The sequence below is a fragment of the Brachyhypopomus gauderio genome, chromosome 6, assembly GCF_052324685.1.
Source record: "Brachyhypopomus gauderio isolate BG-103 chromosome 6, BGAUD_0.2, whole genome shotgun sequence".
NCBI lineage: Eukaryota > Metazoa > Chordata > Actinopteri > Gymnotiformes > Hypopomidae > Brachyhypopomus > Brachyhypopomus gauderio.
Window position 1 is genome coordinate 20,805,188 of NC_135216.1, and position 20,698 is coordinate 20,825,885.

General features: G+C 37.9%; 1 long non-coding RNA gene across 2 annotated transcripts; it reads right to left on the bottom strand.

The window, feature by feature from the left end:
* Positions 1-1,450: 1,450 nt before the first annotated feature.
* On the bottom strand, positions 1,451-5,097 carry LOC143516263 (uncharacterized). 2 transcript variants are annotated; one of them, XR_013131630.1, is made up of 5 exons: positions 5,018-5,097; positions 3,993-4,282; positions 3,627-3,779; positions 3,079-3,172; positions 1,451-2,274 (listed from the first exon to the last, which is right to left on the bottom strand). It is a non-coding gene; the product is annotated as an uncharacterized LOC143516263 (long non-coding RNA). The 2 variants fall into 2 exon arrangements; XR_013131629.1 differs by lacking the exon at positions 5,018-5,097 and having other exon boundaries at positions 3,993-4,436.
* Positions 5,098-20,698: the final 15,601 nt, after the last annotated feature.

Sequence of the window (20,698 nt, forward strand, 5' to 3'; positions counted from 1 at the left end):
TGTTTCTTAATTCTAAGTATGTGTAACCCAGTAGAGAAAATTGTATTTTGTTTTTCTATATATCAATAAAATTGTGTGCGTTTAATTTGAAAATTTTTTATTTTGAAACATAATCCTTCTATTTTTTTCTCTTCTTTTAACTTAATTTATCATTACAAATGACCTTCCGGTTCCGGTTGCAAGTATAGAGGGTTTTCCATCCACCGAGTTTTTGCACATTTTGAAAATGCGCATGAAAAAAACTGGATGGAAAAAGACCAAATTTCGAAAAAAGCCCCAAATATCGCAAAAAGATTTTTACGCTAGGAGGAGGTGGAAAAGTTAGACTGTCGCATCGCCAAAATTCGGAAAAACTGGATGGAAAAGGGTTTTTCGCATAAACGATGACGTATCATGCCTCAAAGTCATGTGGTTCTGTACACGATCGCGATGTAAAAATGGCAAATGCATACAAAAACAGTTCTGGAGAGAGCAAAAATTGAATTTAACTTCTCCATGTATAGAAAAGAAAAAGAAAAAAATGTTTCAAAACCTCAACGTGCAAAAATGCGTAACTGCCCGATGGACGTAAAACCACTATTGTTTGGCGTCCTCTCACGTGATCTAAAGTTTATTCGCATAACTGTAATGAATGGAAACAAGGCTTAATTCGCAATTTTTTCTGCCGAAACTTGGAAATTGCGCATTATTTTTTCGAAAGGTTTGGATGGAAACCCGGCTTGTGTTGTGCGCTGTTGGCTGCCACTTTGCACCGGGCTTTGTTATTTCTTTTGTTTTATTTTCTATGGACTACCTGTTTTTTGGATATTTAATTTATTGCCTGCATCTCTCCATGGCTTGTCTCTCTTATACTGCCTCTTCTCTTTTGCAGCTTAAACAGAACTACAGGTTGCCATCGAGTGTGTTTAATGATTGTGTCCAGCTCGGAATTGTGAATACCTGGTGAATACCTATCGAATCCAAGTTTCTATGAGACAGAACATAAATTTTCTGGTCGGTTATCGATCGAGTATTGAGTAATCCGATTTTCCAGATTGATCATATTGCTAGTAATAATCGGATGCGAGATTGGATTTTAGTTAAAATCTTAGGACAGATTATCTTCCTATAATTGAATTTAACCCACACTGAAAAAAAGGATTTACTTGGATTGTTGGATTTACTCAATTCAATAGTGGACATTGGTTGTACACATTTGTTTTGGTTCAGCAGCAACTTAAACAATTAAGTTAAATTAACACAAGTTTTTCACATTTAATAAACATGTATATTTTGTGTTGATAATGTATATGTATATTTTGTGTTGATATTCGATAACTTTTTCTTAAATAATACCGGTCACTTAAATACTACATGTTATCTTCATTTTAAATGCTGATATTATATTCAAATGTCAAATGCAAAATTTTACAAATAAAGGTCTTACAATAGATTGTATTGTTCTCTTTAAAGTTGCACGTCAACACCTTTATTTATAAATAGAAATACAGGGTCAAAAATGGCAACAATATTGTGACATAGGTTCAAAACCCTTTACTCCAATTGAATTTAACCAAACATGTCATTTCACATGGTCCTGATGGGACTAGACTGCCAAACTCTACAGCTCTTCACTTTTAAAGAGAAATATAAACTGAAATGGAAAAGTGCTGCCTATTAGAAAACTTGTACAAAAAAGGAAAAAAAGGAGGCAGGGGGAGGAATGGCCCCATCACGTACAAAAGAGCAAATTTTCCTAACAGGAGCAGTTTTGTTCCAACAAATATAAAATGTTTTCAGAGCCATTTTACAGCAAGGAGTTAGTGTTATTCAAATGTAAACTAAAGAAAATGTACTTTTATGGCAAATTAATCAGTGAACTCTGATTTGCCGATTGTTCATCGTAAAATTCAACCTCCAAGCTGATCACATCATGTAGCTGAACACACCATACCACACCACACCATACCACATCAGTGAGTTTTGCTTACAGGAGCAGTTTTGTTTTCAAGTTTTGTGCTTTTCTTGAGAGCCGAGTCACATCCAACTCCATTACCAACTTTTGAATCACCTCAAAAGTGAAGCGTAGTTGTGATAGGTATCATGTTCAAGGAGTAAAAAAGTCCAAACAACATGGCTACTGCAAGCGCCACGTTATCAAGGTCCTGAAGAACCACAACACCTTCAATGAGGATGCCAACATCAGAAGGGTCACTGCCTGGCATATCTCTGGTGACGTAGATGCCCACTGTAGTTTTTTTCAATTGCACTCAGTGTAGCAGCCTCAGCCATGTCCTGTTTAAAAATAAAACATTTTTTGTTGAAGATTCCTTTTTACACTGATCTGTTTAGAATGCAGCAATTCCTTACTGCACCCAATTCCTAAAAAATTTAGGAAATTTGTGAATTTCCCCATTTCTGAATTTCCCCATTGCGGGACTAATAAAGGCTTATCTTATCTTATCTTAAACCCATGATAGCAGAACAGTAGACAGCTGTAGCCAAAGACAGCCCTTCCAATGGACCATGATATTCATGCTTAAGACAAGTTAAAATTAAGACTAATGCCCCTTTAAATTAAATTTAAGACCAAATTCACAATAAGCACAAATATGAAAAATGTCAAATGCTTATTTAAACATAAAACTGGCTGTGAGGAATTCTGTAAACTATTTAAAAAAACAAATTTTACCAATTATTTTCATATTTGAGACAAATTACAATCATCCTACTTAGAAAGTATTAATATTAAGACCTCTGAAAGACTGATTTAAGACATTTTAAGGCTAATTAAAGCCTTATTTTTGGACTGATGAATTCAATGCCTTTTGAGGATCCACCAGAACCCTGTCATAATGCTATTATGAAAGTGAAAAATCTCCATTTATCAATAGGAGAATATGGAGAAAAACTGGTAGGTTTGAAAATGTAATGTGACAAGTTTAACTTATTGTTTTAATCTCAGCACTGGAATTAATTTGGGATTACTAGAATTACTTTCTGAAATTAATAAAGAGGGCCTTAACAGCCCAATATAATCACAGAAATAACGCATGGTTTTACAATGTTGTATAGCCAAAATGTACTCAAAACACTCACCATGTACTCCTGCACCAAGACATCAGGACTCACATTCAGATAGATGCAGAGTCCTCTGATGAGGGACTCCCTTCGAGCATCAGTGTCATTCATCCTTAAGAAATACAACAAAGAAAATAGAGGTGTGAACTCAAATAACTGACTTTTCTAACCAGTGATCATATGACACCAACATCTACAAAATATAAAAACTGTACATTTGACCTGACCATTATGGACTGGACTTTTTATAATGTCCTGACAATATAAAAAAGATAAATGTCTCACAGTGGAACAGTGAATGCAAAATAAGAATGAAAGGGTCATTTCAGTGAAATAAAAAAAACATCCCTCCCTCCCTCCAACATTCACCCCCTCCTATCCTCCCTTCAAAACTCAGTCCCTCCCTTCTTCTATCACAATCTACTTTATTTATAACTGCAGGTGGATTAGATTATCAGTACTCACACACCAAGTAAGCAATGCAATTGATACAGTATACCAATCTTTCACTAAACAAATCCAATGCATATGTACTTTATGGGATGGACGAAGTTGAAAGTTCTTACCATCATTGTGGCAGCTATGTTTTTCAGCTTTTTGCCCGGCTCACCCAATCGCTTTGCAAACACTCTCAGCAGACTTTCAGAAAGAAAGTCAAGCTGTGACAGAAATCTTGATTGTAGAGGCATTGTTGTGATGCGCTTGAATTCCGCATTTACCTGAAACATGAAATTATTATTAAATGAGTCAAAAGATTTCAAGAGTCATTTCAAACATTAAAAACAACATCTGCCATATTATGGCATGCACCCTGAATGGTTGGTCATCTGGGCTTCGATATGGAATATTTTGAAACACAAACTATAGTCATCCATTACCTTTAAACATTAATGCATTTATGACTAGCTAGTCAAGACATAATTTTTTATTACCTCTGATGCATTAAAAAGAGCTGGCAATCTCTCTTGTACATCACTTATCATGGGATCATCATAGACAATTTCTTTTCTCCTCAATGCAAATGTTGCATCCATTTTCTTTTTAATTGTCTCTCTGTTGTTGCACTTCTTCACATCTGACAGGAGTTCAACCCTCATCTTCTCAAGGGACTGTTCACTTTCTCCAAGAGGAAAAGAGGGGCAGTAATCCACTTCACCCCTCTTTGGTATTTTAACATCGAAAGCAGGGAAGCATTTCACTGGAACACTTCTAGCACCATTCACTGAAAAAGTGGAAACAAAAAAAAGGATCATATATTGATATATGCATTTTTGAATCACCATAGAAAACAAGTGGAAGGTATACACAATGATAAGAGGAAAAAACTTAGTCTAAAAAGGATTTACTAGAATTACTTATGACCAGCAAGTCACAAACTGTAACATGGTTAACCAAATGTGGGACAGGGTTAAACCACAGAATGTTAGAACACCACCTACAGATGTCACTCACTTTACTGAGTGACATCTGTAGGTGGTGTTCTACCATTCTGTAGTGAAATTACTCTGTGCAATCAGGAGGATTTTTATTAATGACCATGTAAACATAGAAAAAAATTGATCAAATCTGGTCATTTGAGGGACCTTTACTTTGAAATGCCACATCAGATCTTCTTGATCTTTACTGAGTGACATCTGTAGGTGGTGTTCTACCATTCTGTAGTGAAATTATTCTGTGCAATCAGGAGGATTTTTTTTTTATGACACTGTAAACATAGAATAAAGTTGATCAAATCTGGTTATTTGAGGGACCTTTACTTTGAAATGCCACATCAGATCTTCTTGATCTTTACTGAGTGACATCTGTAGGTGGTGTTCTACCATTCTGTAGTGAAATTATTCAGTGCAATCAGGAGGATTTTTATTAATGACCCTGTAAACATAGAAAAAAATGATCAAATCTGGTAATTTGAGGGACCTTTACTTTGAAATGCCACATCAGATCTTCTTGATCTTACATGAGTGACATCTGTAGGTGGTGTTCTACCATTCTGTAGTGAAATTATCCTGTGCAATCAGGAGGATTTTTATTTATGACACTGTAAACATAGAATAAAGTTTATCAAATATGGTAATTTGAGGGACCTTTACTTTGAAATGCCACATCAGATCTTCTTGATCTTGACTGAGTGACATCTCTAGGTGGTGTTCTACCATACTGTAGTGAAATTATTGAGTGCAATCAGGAGGATTTTATTTAATGACCCTGTAAACATAGAAAAAAAAAGATCAAATATGGAAATTTGAGGGACCTTTACTTTGAAATGCCACATCAGATCTTCTTGATCTTGACTGAGTGACATCTATAGGTGGTGTTCTACCATACTGTAGTGAAATTATTGAGTGCAATCAGGAGGATTTTTTTTAATGACACTGTAAACATAGAATAAAATTGATCAAATATGGAAATTTGAGGGACCTTTACTTTGAAATGCCACATCAGATCTTCTTGATCTTACATGATTGACATCTGTAGGTGGTGTTCTACCATTCTGTAGTGAAATTATTGAGTGCAATCAGGAGGATTTTTTTATGACACTGTAAACATAGAATAAAGTTAATCAAATATGGTAATTTGAGGGACCTTTACTTTGAAATGCCACATCAGATCTTCTTGATCTTACATGATTGACATCTGTAGGTGGTGTTCTACCATTCTGTAGTGAAATTATCCTGTGCAATCAGGAGGATTTTTATTTATGACACTGTAAACATAGAATAAAGTTTATCAAATATGGTAATTTGAGGGACCTTTACTTTGAAATGCCACATCAGATCTTCTTGATCTTGACTGAGTGACATCTCTAGGTGGTGTTCTACCATACTGTAGTGAAATTATTGAGTGCAATCAGGAGGATTTTTTTTAATGACCCTGTAAACATAGAAAAAAAAAGATCAAATATGGAAATTTGAGGGACCTTTACTTTGAAATGCCACATCAGATCTTCTTGATCTTGACTGAGTGACATCTATAGGTGGTGTTCTACCATACTGTAGTGAAATTATTGAGTGCAATCAGGAGGATTTTTTTTAATGACACTGTAAACATAGAATAAAATTGATCAAATATGGAAATTTGAGGGACCTTTACTTTGAAATGCCACATCAGATCTTCTTGATCTTACATGATTGACATCTGTAGGTGGTGTTCTACCATTCTGTAGTGAAATTATTGAGTGCAATCAGGAGGATTTTTTTATGACACTGTAAACATAGAATAAAGTTAATCAAATATGGTAATTTGAGGGACCTTTACTTTGAAATGCCACATCAGATCTTCTTGATCTTACATGATTGACATCTGTAGGTGGTGTTCTACCATTCTGTAGTGAAATTATCCTGTGCAATCAGGAGGATTTTTATTTATGACACTGTAAACATAGAATAAAGTTTATCAAATATGGTAATTTGAGGGACCTTTACTTTGAAATGCCACATCAGATCTTCTTGATCTTGACTGAGTGACATCTCTAGGTGGTGTTCTACCATACTGTAGTGAAATTATTGAGTGCAATCAGGAGGATTTTTTTTAATGACCCTGTAAACATAGAAAAAAAAAGATCAAATATGGAAATTTGAGGGACCTTTACTTTGAAATGCCACATCAGATCTTCTTGATCTTGACTGAGTGACATCTATAGGTGGTGTTCTACCATACTGTAGTGAAATTATTGAGTGCAATCAGGAGGATTTTTTTTAATGACACTGTAAACATAGAATAAAATTGATCAAATATGGAAATTTGAGGGACCTTTACTTTGAAATGCCACATCAGATCTTCTTGATCTTACATGAGTGACATCTGTAGGTGGTGTTCTACCATTCTGTAGTGAAATTATCCTGTGCAATCAGGAGGATTTTTATTTATGACACTGTAAACATAGAATAAAGTTTATCAAATATGGTAATTTGAGGGACCTTTACTTTGAAATGCCACATCAGATCTTCTTGATCTTGACTGAGTGACATCTCTAGGTGGTGTTCTACCATACTGTAGTGAAATTATTGAGTGCAATCAGGAGGATTTTATTTAATGACCCTGTAAACATAGAAAATAAAAGATCAAATATGGAAATTTGAGGGACCTTTACTTTGAAATGCCACATCAGATCTTCTTGATCTTGACTGAGTGACATCTATAGGTGGTGTTCTACCATACTGTAGTGAAATTATTGAGTGCAATCAGGAGGATTTTTTTTAATGACACTGTAAACATAGAATAAAATTGATCAAATATGGAAATTTGAGGGACCTTTACTTTGAAATGCCACATCAGATCTTCTTGATCTTACATGATTGACATCTGTAGGTGGTGTTCTACCATTCTGTAGTGAAATTATTGAGTGCAATCAGGAGGATTTTTTTATGACACTGTAAACATAGAATAAAGTTAATCAAATATGGTAATTTGAGGGACCTTTACTTTGAAATGCCACATCAGATCTTCTTGATCTTACATGATTGACATCTGTAGGTGGTGTTCTACCATTCTGTAGTGAAATTATCCTGTGCAATCAGGAGGATTTTTATTTATGACACTGTAAACATAGAATAAAGTTTATCAAATATGGTAATTTGAGGGACCTTTACTTTGAAATGCCACATCAGATCTTCTTGATCTTGACTGAGTGACATCTCTAGGTGGTGTTCTACCATACTGTAGTGAAATTATTGAGTGCAATCAGGAGGATTTTTTTTAATGACCCTGTAAACATAGAAAAAAAAAGATCAAATATGGAAATTTGAGGGACCTTTACTTTGAAATGCCACATCAGATCTTCTTGATCTTGACTGAGTGACATCTATAGGTGGTGTTCTACCATACTGTAGTGAAATTATTGAGTGCAATCAGGAGGATTTTTTTTAATGACACTGTAAACATAGAATAAAATTGATCAAATATGGAAATTTGAGGGACCTTTACTTTGAAATGCCACATCAGATCTTCTTGATCTTACATGAGTGACATCTGTAGGTGGTGTTCTACCATTCTGTAGTGAAATTATCCTGTGCAATCAGGAGGATTTTTATTTATGACACTGTAAACATAGAATAAAGTTTATCAAATATGGTAATTTGAGGGACCTTTACTTTGAAATGCCACATCAGATCTTCTTGATCTTGACTGAGTGACATCTCTAGGTGGTGTTCTACCATACTGTAGTGAAATTATTGAGTGCAATCAGGAGGATTTTATTTAATGACCCTGTAAACATAGAAAAAAAAAGATCAAATATGGAAATTTGAGGGACCTTTACTTTGAAATGCCACATCAGATCTTCTTGATCTTGACTGAGTGACATCTATAGGTGGTGTTCTACCATACTGTAGTGAAATTATTGAGTGCAATCAGGAGGATTTTTTTTAATGACACTGTAAACATAGAATAAAATTGATCAAATATGGAAATTTGAGGGACCTTTACTTTGAAATGCCACATCAGATCTTCTTGATCTTACATGATTGACATCTGTAGGTGGTGTTCTACCATTCTGTAGTGAAATTATTGAGTGCAATCAGGAGGATTTTTTTATGACACTGTAAACATAGAATAAAGTTAATCAAATATGGTAATTTGAGGGACCTTTACTTTGAAATGCCACATCAGATCTTCTTGATCTTGACTGAGTGACATCTGTAGGTGGTGTTCTACCATTCTGTAGTGAAATTATTCAGTGCAATCAGGAGGATTTTTTTTAATGACACTGTAAATATAAAACGGTGTAAAAGTAACAAATGTAATAATTTAAATTTACTTTCAAGGTTTTCATTTTCATAGACATTAAATACAGTTTGAGTCATGATTTATTAGTTCTGAATTAAACGATTTACTTGTGGAATTAAATGTGGAATCACAGGCAGCATCACCCATTACCGTAATCTATGGTATACGCGCAACTTCGCAATTTTTTCGGGGGCTGGCTTGACCAAGATTTTTTAAGTGAGGGCTGGCTTGACCGCAGTGAGCGCGAGCACGTACAAGTCATTCTTTGCAGTGTCCTCCCGTAACGATATGTGGTAGTATGAAGAAACACCCCTCAAAAACAGGGGAAGGAACATTTACCTGATGAATTTTAATGTTGCTTTGTGTTCCACGTTTGAAAAGTGCTGGAATTTTGACTAACGTCGCCTACTTTAAAATGCTTGAAATTGTAATGGTATTTCGTTTCACAAGCTGTCTGACTGAACAGGGGTGGGTTTCCCGAAACGTTCGTAGCTTCATACGAGGTTACGAAGTACTTGGCGCTACGAACGTTTCGGGAAACCCACCCCAGTTCGCTTGTATTACGTTTACAAACAAATTTACAAATAATACCGCGCAGCTACACAAACGTAATGTCAGGAGATACTGTAGCGACTCCTACTCCTCACGGCGAGTCTTGCCCTTTAAGTGACACTGGGGGGCGGAGCCTCCGCACGCCAGGGTTGCGTTATCAATAAAGTTTCCCTCCTCGGGATTTTTGGATTAAGCAGTTTCTGCCTCGGTTACCGAACCTGCTTCAATACATTGTTACTGTTAAAAATGCACTTCCAATAAAGTGAGTATTGGAAAAATTTATTTTGCTGCTGAATGTAACTACTAAAGTAACTTGTAATCTAACGTAGTTACTTTTAAAATCAAGTAATATGTAACGTAACTAAGTTACTTTTAAAAGGAGTAATCAGTAATCAGTAATCGGATTACTTTCTCAAGGTAACTTAGCCATCACTGGTTTTAACCATTTTACATCTCATATGATATAATTCTATAGCCTGGTGTCACCCAGAAGAGGTGGTTTCCCTTTCAGTTCTATGCTCCTCTTACACTATTAACTTCATCTTGCTCATTAGATTCTGGATAAAATGCTAAACAAAAAAATATGGAATTAAAGCTTAATAATACATAATTGTAGGTAGATTTGGTTTTTCACATTTTAAAGTACACTAACACTTGCTTTGGTCTATGAGTGATGCAGCATATTCACAGGCATTTTTGCATTTTGTTTATGTGTATATGAATATTTTCTTTACATATTAAATTTTTAAAAGGTTTACAATGCAAGTATAAATAATACAGTTCTTTATAATTTAGTGACTCTTGGCCCTTGTGGTAAAGCTATGTAGGAATATGTAGGAATATAAAATGCATTCCTGTCACGTTGAGGACCCCGGCCCCTCCCTTTTGGGCGTGTGTCAATGTTGTCCACGTGCTTTGTCTGTGTCAGTGGATATACGTGGTTAGGGTTTTGTTGTGTGATTAATAAGTCTCACCTGTGAATCGTCTCGTGATCACGTGGAGCTAATGTGGTTTGTCTATTTAATGTGCGCTCGCGCAGTGTCCTGTGCTCGTCGTTGTCTACAGTCTGCACGTTGTGTGCTGTGTGTGAGTGTTTATCGTGCGCTGATTGCGCAATACTTGTTGTTAAATTAAAGTGACTGTGTGTGAACAACCGGATTCGTGTCTCGTCCGTCTCTCTGGCGCCACCGTCACAATTCCTTTCTCTTCAGGTTATTCTCCAAGGTTTATAGAAAATGAAGTGAATGTAACTTTAAAGACTTTGGAGGAAATACCTGCACCGAAAACAATCCATTAAGCTACAGCTAAACTTCTAGCCGCTAGCCATCTCAGAGCTATAGGAAGGATAAGGAACTACCAAATATAACCTAAAGCAAGATGAAAGTGAAAAGGGTGAGTTTCTCTTCATGCTTGCTGAAAGTCAGGCCCAGGTGTATCACAGTCATGGAGGCAGAGATTAACTCTTTCATAGACCCCAGTGTCCCTGTGGTGAATTATTCCACTCAGAGAACAGGAGCACATATTACAGATTGGCAACCACATTTTTTGTTTGTGTAGCAGACCTTAACACAAAAGTCATGTCTAAATCTCCTGAGAGCATCTGAATGATCCAGAAAGGGCAACTTATTATGCAGAGATGATCGCTTATACATATTCTCACATGCCTCTTTATTAGGTACACCTGCTCATTAATGCTAACATTTAAATAGTGTCCAGGGAATACAGTATACATATATGTATTGATCACTTTTAGTAATAAGTAGAATGGAAATGACTTTATTAAGGTATATTGAACATTTTTAGGCCTAGTACACATGTATCATTGTATGCTTTACTTGCTTGTAGTCTCTCTCTCTCTCTCTCTTTCTCTCTCTCTCTCTCTCTAGTAGTAAATTGTGTGTGTAGGCACTCCTTGTGAGTTGAAGGCAGACAGCCCTAAATGTCTCGGGCGTGCAGATAAGGATGAGCTATGTCAGAATGGTAGTATATCTGGCGTGCCTGGCATCAAAATGGTACAACTGGCAGACTGGAGGAACAAGGAGGCCTTGATCCGATGACCCTGGCAGGGGAGGGGTGATGGTGTGACACCTCACCCCATCACATCACCTCATGTGGGCCACCAATGAGACCTAACATGCTTAACTCTTGTCATAGAAGTATGATGTAACCATATAGCAAAATAGTTTAAGAACTATGCTCAGTGAGAGGGAGGCAGCTCTCACTTGCAGATGCTCTTGAGTGTATGTAACAGAAATCTCTGGATCGATCCATTTTTTTGGCTTTTGTCTTTAATGGGCAGTCATGGTCTGGTGGTAGGGAACTGGTCTTGTGACCGGAGGATCATGGGTTCAATTCCCAGGTCTAAGGCCATGACTGAGGTGCCCTTGAGCAAGGCACCTTTCTCCAACTGCTCGCCAGGCTAGGCTGCCCACCGCTCTGGGCATGTGTGCACCACAGCCCCCTAGTTATCACTAGTGTGTGTGTATGTTCTAACTGCACAGATGGGTAAAAGCAGAGGACAAATTTTGATCACGGTGAAAAATCACAATTGACAATTATGACACATATACATTTACATTGTTGTGCATATAGAGAAGCTTTAAAGGGGCTAGATCGTCTACTTGTGTTTTAGACCCCCTGCCTACTCCCCTACTGAAAGGATGTCTAGCATCTGTCTGTCCACTCATTACTAGGATTATCAATGCTTCTCTTGGTTCCCTCTCACCTAAAGTTGGCTGCTATTACGCTGGTCCTAAAGAAGGGTGGCCTCTCACCCACTGATCTGAATAATTATCGTCCCATATCGAACCTCCCCTTTCTGAGCAAAATTCTGGAGCGCTGTGTGTCCTTACAATTACAGGAACACCTTCTGAGGAATTACCTATTTGAACATTTTCAATCTGGTTTTAGATCTAATCACAGCACTGAGACGGCCCTGGTTAGGGTCATGAATGCTTACTGCTGGCAGCGGATTCAGGTCAGGTGAGCATTCTTGTTCTCCTTGACCTTACCACAGCATTTGATACAGTCTGCCATGACGTACTACTTGATCAGCTGGAATCTTGGATTGGTCTTACTGGCTTGGCCTTACAGTGGTTCAGGTCATACTTAGCAGGTAGGTGGCAGTTCGTTTCTCTGGGTACTTTCAGATCCAACACTGTTTCTTTAGTTTACATGCTCCCTCTTGTCAATATTATCCATCAACATGGCCTTCAATTTCATTGTTATGCTGATGATACTCAAATCTACATTAGCACTCAGCCTTCAACTGTATTGCCGCCTAACGCTCTGCTAGACTGTCTGGCTGATATTAAACACTGGATGCTCAGTAATTTTTTTTTAATCTGAACAACAATAGGTCAGAAGCCATGCTCGTTGCTACATCATCTACCCTCAATAAGGGCAGACCAGTTTTTCCATACCTGGTTTTGTTTCCTCTGCTGTGTCACAGGTTCGCAATCTTGGTGTCATACTTGATTCCACCCTCTCTCTTGAGGCACACATTAACAATAATCCCAAAATAGCCTTCTTCCACCTCAAAAACATAACTCGCCAACTCCCTTCCTTGTCTGACTCTGTGGCTGGGGCCCGTTGTTCATGCCTTTATAACATCTCGGCTTGATTACTGCAACTCTTTGCTTATTGGGCTCCCTGCCAGTAGCCTTAAGAAGCAACAATATGTCCAAAACTCGGCAGCAAGAGTTCTCAACCGCTCCAGGAAGTGGGATCACATCACACCGATCTTAAAAGATCTGCACTGGCTTCCTGGTCTTGACCGGATTAAATTTAAGATGGTATTGTTGGTTTTTAAATCCATTCATGGGTTGGCACCGTCTTATCTATTGTGCCCCCCTATGCTCCGTCACGTGTGCACTCCGTCTGCTGATGCCCACACTGTAAAACATTACAGCCACATTATGTTATGTGAACTCACTTCTTCTTTTCGGTTCCAATTGCCACGGTAAGTTTAGGATATTCAACTCAAGTTCCTTCGTCTTAAATAAAAATAACTTTAAAACCATGGGAGCATTGGGCTAACCACTTTTTTACAGCGGCATAGCAATTAATATTAACAAGGAGCGACAAAACATCAACTATAGGGAAGTACTTTCAGCGGCGGAGGGACACGTCTGACTCCGGACAGCAATCTGAATGCAGCGTGATTCACCAAGTGGACTTTGGCAAGCTGGAGTACCATTTACAACAGAACCACACAGCAGCGACGCGGGTTTTCATTGTTCAAAACATAACATATGTCGTGCATTGTAACACTATATTTATCTGTTGGTGTTGAAGAATTTGTCTTTACTCTTTAGACTCTTTTAAATAATTAAATAATGTTAGGCTCATTGTGTTCATGTCATGTTGGAAGAGTAATGACCTGGTTTGAACAGCGTATGTAAAAGAACAACAAAAATGTTGAGTGACTGTGTGATCCTCTCCTTATTGTCTAAAAAGGAGTTAATAAAGAATTGAAGTGAACATGCCAACAAGTGTCGCATTTTCCCTTCAGTTTTATTTTGGGTACACTTAAAAAAAAAAATTTAGGACCTTCCATCCACATGCGTGGACGTAACATTTTGGGTTGTCTAGACCACAGCGCTAAATTTTGCTCTACAATGTTCTGGTGTCCGCTTACGAGGACGTTATACTGCCCCTTAGTGGTGGCAGAAGTGTATAACACATTACAGTTTTTATTCACAATGGCGGACAACACACCCAAAAGTTCGGATGGGAACTCCCGATACAAACGTCGACCAGGTAAACAAATTGATCAGATTTTGTGGCTGATTCTTTTTCAGATATGTATAAAAGCGTTCAATGTTTGTTATGAACGTCAAATTTTACAAAAGTTAGCAACTTTTAACTATTTACTATGACGCTAAACATGACTTACACATATGTGGACTTGCGGACTTAGTTCAGTTGATAGGATGTCATATATGCTAACAACATAATGTGAGAATGACAGAATTTTGGGATGTTTTAGGTTAAAAAATATAGTTTACTACAGTACAAGCAGATATAGCATGTTTTATAAATAAATCTACATATTTTTTAATTAGATTTTTTTCTCATTATGTTTTTTTGTTTTTTTTCCAGAGTGTTATTCTCTATCACAAGCACTGGAGTTATTTAGTGGAGACAACTCAGAGGTGGAAGATTTGTCAGACACTGATGATTTTGTGGGGGATACTGAATATCAGCCCCACAACAAGAGCCAAGCAGCAGTGAGGGGGACAGTAGTGGGTGTAATGATCCCATTCCACAGCCCTCTCAGCTTACCAGGGGACGTAAACGTCACCATGATGAATATGAAGAATATCATTCAGATCGTGACATTGCCAGATCACGCACTCCTTGTATAAAAATGAGATAAAATTGTAAGTTGCTCTGGATAAGGGCGTCTGCCAAATGCCATAAATGTAAATGTAAGCCATCAAGAATAGTCTAAAGAAGGGCGTGGAATGTGATGTGATGTTCACCACTAACATCAAATCAAGTCCAATTTGAGCATGAGGAGGACCCATTTGAGCATGAGTGGGCAGAAGGCAACTGCCAGAGATGGGACAAAAAGCTGAAACAATGTGACCATCTCGTGACCAAATATCATCCATCAATACAACTCTAAGATGGGTGGAGTTGACCTTGCAGATAGAATTATGAGTGGCTGTACAAAGAAATGGATGCTGCAGATGATAATGCACTTCACAGATTTGGCTTTAGCCAACAGCTGGCTACACAAAGACCTGACTATATGTGGCACGCCAAAGAAGAACATCCTGCAGCCCCCTGATTTTCAAATCTAAGCGGCCATGAAGTTCTTGGCTCAGCATGCCAATGACATCTCTGACGCTTCAGAACAGGATGACCAAGATGTGTTAGTCCAAGGGAAAAGCGTCCAGTGAAGGCAGTGCCCCATGTCTCATTCCGCAGGAGGGCCAGTGCACAAATGCCAGAGCAAAAGGCTGTTCAGGAAAAACTCAAGTGTGGAGTGTTATATGCAAGGTGTTCCTGTGCTTACATGGAGATCGCAACTGTTACACAGCATTTCACTCATGTGTGTAAACACATTCCCACAGGGGCAAAAAAAAACTTTTGAAGTAGCAGTTTTGGAATGTAAATAAAATGCAATTGTTCATGCAGAAAAGTAAAAGAACAGTAAATACAAAACTGTATGTTTTTTACTTTGTCTTCTTGTTCAAGCAGCACTACATATGAGCTTTATAGCTCAAAGGGACACAAATGTTGTTTCTACTTCTGTTTTGCTCATAGGCAAAAAAATGCTGCTGTGTTCAGGCACATAATAAATGTTTTGCACATCATTACTAATTGCAACTTCATTGTGTTCTATCGAAATATAAAACGAAAGTCCTCATATGTGCACATCATTTTTCTCAGAAACTACATTATGTAAAAAGATAATTCTTAATTTTTACACTAATCAGGTGCCAATTAACCCAAATATCAAAGAGAAATAAAAAATGCATGCCATGCAAGAGTTCGGGTCTTAGGAGGTTAAGAAAGATGTACCAACAGCCAAGGTGAAAGCTTAAGTAACATTAAGTAACAACAATGTTAGAAATAACTTAAAAACACAAGCATGGTTAACTTAAAATAATAAGTTATGTGAATATTGCTGAAGTTTTAATAACTTGAAAGTATGTGTTAAACCAGTCAGGAATTGCAAGTTTATGTAACTAAATAGATCATTTTAAAAATGGATAAATTAAACACAGTAAGTTGTTTTAATTCAGTGCATCAAGTTGAAACAATGAATAATCAGTATTTGAACAACTTGTTTAACTTAACATCTTGAGATGTAACAAAGGTTTCCTTCAAGTTGAGTTTACTCAGCTTTTTAAGGCAGCAGGGGAACTTATGTTGCTGAGTTTAACCAACTTGAAATGTTTTACAGTGCACCGCTTGGTTGTGACGTCCACAAAACTCCGTAAATACGGGGATCGAGCCTTTAGTGTTGTGGGTCCAAAGTTGTGGAACTCTGTCCCTTTATTTCTCTGCTCCTGTACATCATTGTCTGTTTTTAAGAAGCTCTTAAAAACACACCTTTTTGAATTTTTTGTTTTTGATTTTACTGATGTTTAACTGTTTTACTTTTGTTATTATCAATTGTTGTTTTATTTTCTTTTAATTGCTCTTAAATTGATCTGTTTGTCTCTTATTTTATTCTGTAAGCGCCTTGAGTGGCTTGAAAGGCATCTTAAATAAAATTCTATTATATTATTATTATTAGGGTTCACACACGTAGTGTGGGAAACCTATTGTTAGGGTTCACACACATAGTGTGGGAACCCTATTGTAATTGCTCGAGTTTTTAGGGTTCACACACACATAGTGTGGGAACCCTATTGTAATTGTTAGAATTTTTCTTTCTTATTATTCTTTGTCCCATTTTTTGACCTAAAACGTATTGTGCAGCCTAGACCGTAATGCCTAGAAACCCCAAACTTGGCAAAAAGGTTCAGTTACCTCCAAGGACCAGATTCCCATACAGGGACCCAAATTGGCCTGATGGTGGCGCTATAGCGGACCATATTGACTTTTTGTCCATATCTTCTACACCGTAGGTCCTAGAACCAAAATTCCAGTTCCTATACATTCCTTGACTAAATTCAATAGGACAATTAATATACAACCATTAAGCTCCGCCCACTTAGATTTCGAGTTAATTTGCATAATGTGCAAAATCACACACATCTTTGAGCGCGAACTAGTCCCTGGATTTTTCACATACATGCACATATGTGGTATCAAAACGTTCAGAAGAGTCTGAACTTTAAAATGTATCCAACAAAAATGCTAATTTCTTCACTACCTAGTCAGTATAAGCCAATCAAATGAGGGGGCATAAATTCAATAGTAAATTTTGCGCATATGGAGCTCTAACTTAAGAAAACTTGCATGTAATGAGATGGCACTTCACAGACAGCTTCCGTGTGAGGGTCTGGGGCAGCTCGCAGAGGTTGCCATACCTCACCTGCTAGGGGGCGCTATAACATGCAAAAATTTGCCCCATGCACTCAGATTGGCCGATCCACATGAAACTTGACAGACATCATCTATGGGCCTCTGGGAACCAGGTCCTAAAGCAGACATGCCATACTTCCAAAATGGCTGACGTAATCGGCCAATCAGTGATCGGCACGCGTTTGACAGGCTTACCATTGGTCGATCTGCACGAAACCTCTTGGGTGTGGACAAGTGCACGCCCCCTATGACATAATCCAGCCGGGTGTCGATTGGCCACTGGGGGGCGCTATTGCAAAAAAAGCAAGTGTATCCCCTACATAATTCCACTTGGGAACATGCAATTGGACTCTTTTGATTCCTTGCAGTAGTGCGAACAACTTTCCCATTACATGTCCTATTAAAAAATGCACAGTTTATTTACAGTTAATAATAGTTTGAAATCATCACTTTTCATACTCCTCCTAGGATTTTCATACTATCATGTCAAGCAAAGTCTTATAATACTCTACAGAGTGTGAAATCAAAAAACAATCCAAAGATTTTGGATTTGAGGACACTTATACCTGCTAAATATTTTTTAATGGACAGCATCGATACATATAATATTCATATTCTTAAAGCTCTTTCATATTTTACCCAATTCTGACCAAAATGCACAAGCCCATTCAGAATCCCATCCTGAACAAATTTGTCAAGTTTCATCTAAATCGGTTATCGTATGGCTCTACAGTGCAGTATTGTATACAATGCATAAAAATGCATGTAAAGTCTCTCTGTCACCTTCTCCTTCTCACACGCACGCAAGCTGAAACTCACACTCTCAGTCTCTCTCACACTCTCACCCACATTCCCCCTCCCATCTCTGTGCCCTAAGTAAACATTGCTCTGGCTACCTAGATCTCTCTGTGTCTATTAACCAGGCACACACACATACAGGCGCAAGCAGGCCTTCCTATAGCATTCACAATGACACTTCCCTAGCCATACCCACCCATATCTCAGTGACTAACACATGCTCATACAAACTGATATTTGGCTTCTTTTTTGTCTCTCTCTCACACAAACACACAGACACACACACCTTTATACCTATATGTATGTATAGTTTCTATGTATACTTATGTATGTATGTATTAGTATATGTTGTCATAGTTTGAGTACATACACTACCACACACACACACACACACACACACACACACACACACTTCTACCTAAATGTATGTAGTTTGTATGCATATCTATAGTATATGTATAGTATATGTAAGTCATGCCAGTGATGTCAGTCATATCAGACATGCCAGTCCAGTCATGTCAGTCATATCAGTCATGTCAGTGATGCCAGTCATGTAAGTCATGTCATGCCAATCATTTCAGTCCAGTCATATCAGTCATTTCAGTCCAGTCATATCAGTCATTTCAGTCAAATCATCAAATCATTACAGTCATGCCAGTTATGTCAGTCATATCAGTCATGTTAATTTTGTTCGCCATGGCAGTGATGTCATTCCAGTCATGCCAGTCATGTCAGTCATGTAATGCCAGGCTTTGCAGACTACATTCATACTTTGAATACATGGGCAGTCATGTTAGGCATGCTAGGTGTGTAAAGAGTGAATTAACAAAGCATAGTCTCTGGCTCCCTCAATCTCTCTCTGTCGGTGATATACAGGCCCAATCATGTATAGACACATGCAGGCCTTCCTATATTGTTCACATAGATGCAGCCCTAGCCAGATGTGCTGTTTCTGTGTCTCCCTTTCTGACACATGCAGATGTCATTACACACTATCTGTAGAGCACACACTGGCCAAACCCAAACAGCTTCTTTTCACTTTTAGGTCTAAAGGACCTTTTGGGCTTCCTTTTGCTTATTGTGTGTGTGAACCCGCCTATCGCCGCTTGCGGCTATATTTAGGGTTCACACACACATAGTGTGGGAACCCTATTGTAATTGTTAGGATTTTTCTTTCTTATTCTTTGTCCCATTTTTTGACCTAAAACGTATTGTGCAGCCTAGACCGTAATGCCTAGAAACCCCAAACTTGGCAAAAAGGTTCAGTTAACTCCAAGGACCAGATTCCCATACAGGGACCCAAATTGGCCTGATGGTGGCGCTATAGCAGACCATATTGACTTTTTGTCCATATCTCCTACACCGTAAGTCCTAGAACCAAAATTCCAGTTCCTATACATTCCTTGACTAAATTCAATAGGACAATTAATATACAACCATTAAGCTCCGCCCACTTAGATTTCGAGTTAATTTGCATAATGTGCAAAATCACACACATCTTTGAGCGCGAACTAGTCCCTGGATTTTTCACATACATGCACATATGTGGTATCAAAACGTTCAGAAGAGTCTGAACTTTAAAATGTATCCAACAAAAATGCTAATTTCTTCACTACCTAGTCAGTATAAGCCAATCAAATGAGGGGGCGTAAATTCAATAGTAAATTTTGCGCATATGGAGCTCTAACTTAAGAAAACTTGCATGTAATGAGATGGCACTTCACAGACAGCTTCCCTGTGAGGGTCTGGGGCAGCTCGCAGAGGTTGCCATACCTCACCTGCTAGGGGGCACTATAACATGCAAAAATTTGCCCCATGCACTCAGATTGGCCGATCCACATGAAACTTGGCAGACATCATCTATGGGCCTCTGGGAACCAGGTCCTAAAGCAGACACTCCATACTTCCAAAATGGCTGACGTAATCGGCCAATCAGTGATCGGCACGCGTTTGACAGGCTTACCATTGGTCGATCTGCACGAAACCTCTTGGGTGTGGACAAGTACACGCCCCCTATGACATAATCCAGCCGGGTGTCGATTGGCCACTGGGGGGCGCTATTGCAAAAAAAGCAAGTGTATCCCCTACATAATTCCACTTGGGAACATGCAATTGGACTCTTTTGATTCCTTGCAGTAGTGCGAACAACTTTCCCATTACATGTCCTATTAAAAAATGCACAGTTTATTTACAGTTAATAATAGTTTGAAATCATCACTTTTCATACTGCTCCTAGGATTTTCATACTATCATGTCAAGCAAAGTCTTATAATACTCTACAGAGTGTGAAATCAAAAAACAATCCAAAGATTTTGGATTTGAGGACACTTATACCTGCTAAAAAATTTTTTAATGGACAGCATCAATACATATAATATTCATATTCTTAAAGCTCTTTCATATTTTATCCAATTCTGACCAAAATGCACAAGCCCATTCAGAATCCCATCCTGAACAAATTTGTCAAGTTTCATCTAAATTGGTTATTGTATGGCTCTACAGTGCAGTATTATATACAATGCATAAAAATGCATGTAAAGTCCCTCTGTCACCTTCTCCTTCTCACACGCACGCA